Source organism: Cryptomeria japonica, chromosome 4, assembly GCF_030272615.1.
Source record: "Cryptomeria japonica chromosome 4, Sugi_1.0, whole genome shotgun sequence".
Lineage (NCBI taxonomy): Eukaryota > Viridiplantae > Streptophyta > Pinopsida > Cupressales > Cupressaceae > Cryptomeria > Cryptomeria japonica.
In genome coordinates, this window is record NC_081408.1 from 548,891,798 (window position 1) to 548,895,084 (window position 3,287).

Below are 3,287 nucleotides of genomic sequence, written 5' to 3' on the forward strand. Positions count from 1 at the left end.
AACAAAGTTGAAGCCCCAACCTGGAAAAACAACATAATGGGAAGAAAATTGGAGGTGGAGAAAATCCAATCCAACAAATAAAATAAAAGCAATCTTCAAATCCAAGCTCTAATGAAATCAAATATCCAAATGCAAGCAAAGATCTCCCAGAAGCTAACCTGGCAACATTCAGAGAAAGTTCAATAAATAAAAAATTAATACAAAACTATAGAAATGCACCTGACCAATCAAAATATTCTTAAAAACTATATATTATACATACCATTCTTGATTTCAAGGTAAATAATATATTATACTTACCCCCTCTTAATCAACCAATAAGGTAAAAGGGTGGGTAAGATATATTATATATTATATTTAATATTTTAATCACTCTAAAAATAATAAAAGATGATTAATACATCAAAAGCATAAAGTAAGCTTTATGGGCAAATAAAATATAATAGACCAAATAATTCAATTACAATAAAATATCAAAGTCTCAACTATAAAAATAAATTAAAATAGTCCAAAAGACCTAAATAAATAAATAATATTTACAATAAATAATAAATAATAAATAATAAATCAAAACCAATTAATAAATAAAAAATTAAATAAATAAAGCTAACACAATAAAATTCAATTAAATATAAAATCAAAGCAACATAAGAAAACATTAATAAATAATAAATAATTAATAATAGTCAATAAACGATAAATCAATTAATTAAACAAATCAAGCTCAACTAATCATTAATCGAGCCAATACAAATAAATATTAAATAACCAACCAAATAATAATAAAATAATCAAACTATCAAATAAATCAATCATAGTATTGATACTATATTAATAAAAAATTAATTACATATAGATCATATACTCACTACACCTCAAGCAACCCGACATAGGGTCGAACATCGACACAAGACACTAACCATCAACTTGCGCCACACCAAAAATTGATAAGGTAGACAACTTAAGCCTAAAGTATGAGAGGGAAAGACTTGCCATCTCTGACAACTTTCCATTGGTATAAGACACTCTCATACCTACGAGATCAGGTGGAGTCGATGTCTAGTACTTGCAATCTTGCGGTCATCAATATCCATGATGCAACATATACAATTATTATATCATAAATAATCATGCAAGTGATAGAGAATTGCAATGCCATATCAAGTGGTCCCTACACATATTATCATTATAGACCTCCTCCATATGAGCATGTTTACGATCAATACAATCCATATATGCAGTATCCTCCTCCTCCACTTGGTGGCTCAGGCTTGGAATATGGTCTAGGAAGTCGGTCTCCACCCAAAAACAATTTGGAACAACAAATAAAGGACTTACAAAAGAAGATGGAGGACATCAATACACCAAAACTAGCTTACACAATGAGAGATATATGTCCCTATCCATTTGATAAAAACATTCAAATGCCTCTATTTCCTACACACTTCATAGCACCAAAGTTTGATAAGTACAGAGGCAAAGGAGACCCTAAGGCACATATAAGACAGTTTTTCATAACTTGCATTGAGGTAGAAACAAAAGAAACATACTTGATGATATTGTTCCCACAAATATTAGGTGAACAAGCTATGGAATGGTTCTCCCAACTTACATCTGGAATTAAGTCATGGGGTGATCTAGCAAAAGCTTTCATACAACATTTATCATATAACATTTCTCATATAACATCAAGACATATATATCAGTTACCACTTTGTGCAACACCAAACAAAAATATGGGGAGTCATTTTAATCATTCCTACAAAGATGGAGGAATTTAGCCAGTAGATGTTGTTGTGAAATTCCACAAAAACAAATGGTAGAGATGTTTACACAGAATGTCAATAGAGAAATTGGTTATGAATTGAGGAAAGCTTGTTTGTCCATTTTCAAGGACGTCATTGAGAAAGGCTTAGCAATAAAGAAGGTCTTAATTGAGCAAGGAATCATCAAGATATTCAAAGAAAATAAAGAGGATTTTAAAGGAAAGGACAAGCCACAATTTTTTATCAAGAACAAGAACACAGTAAATGATGGCATTTTTTATGCCAACACAGTGAGACCAAAAATCATTCTTTCAAGACCAAGTTCTTCTACAAACAACCAAGTAAATACTCAAGTAACTTCAAAACCACAAAAGAAATACACCCCATTGGGAGAACCACTCGAGTCATCTTTTAGGAAGCTAGTGGAAAATGAGATAATAACAATTCCAGACAATCCTTCATATGAGCCAAAAGTCAAACCAAATTGGTGAAATGATGATGAGTACTGTGAGTATCATAAGAGCAAGGGACATAAAATAGGAAATTGCCATCGCTTGAAGCACATTATACAAGATCTTGTTGATAGAGGTGACATTAAGATCGAAGGACATACATCTAATCAAGAACATGGGATGTTTAAGGAACCATTCCCTAAGCATGACAATGGAAAATCCAAAGCCACAGATGAGCAAGCTAACTATACCAAAGTGTCCTATGATTATGATTCAACCGTTAATCACATTTTGATGGACAACTATGTTTCTACTATTATCATAAAGGACAAAATGCATGAAAGTTCTACTCAAAGAACTAAAGTTCTCCTAAAAGGCATTGGACCTTCTTCTGAATCTACCTCCAAATGTAATGTCAAAACTCATCAAAGTAAGGTCTTTTGGTAGTGGGCCAGCATCCCTTGTGAGGACTCGTAACATGGTTTAACAACCTCCTATGGATTATATATGTCTACTGGTTGTATCAGGCATTGATAGGTCAATCTTTTGGTGCAACGACAACCCTAACTTGTAACAAGTGGTATTAGAGCTTGGTCACAGGTTCGAATCATGCAGGCCGTGATGAGTGAGGTTGGGAGGGGGGTCATTGGCAGTGGGCCAGCATCCCTCATGGGGATTCACGACATGGTTTAACAGCCTCCTATGGATTCTATATGTCTAGTGGTTGTATCGGGCATTGACAGGTCAATCTTTTGGTGCAACGACAACCATATCTTGTAACAAGGTCACCCTGCAAGGTGCTCCAGCTAAAAACACCATTTCCTCATCAGCCAAACCTGAGTGCAACCTAGTAGAATAGTTAGGGAAGACACTCGCGCTTATCTCAATCCTAGAACTATTGCGTATCTCTCCTTTTCATAAAGCTATACTTGACAAAGTCCTAAGAGAAACCTCTATACCCACTGATCTGAATGTGGACCAGTTTCAAGCCATGGTGGGATACCTTTCCGTTCCACATTCCCTTACATTTACAGAAGTTGATGATGCCTCCATAACCCAGCCTCATAAT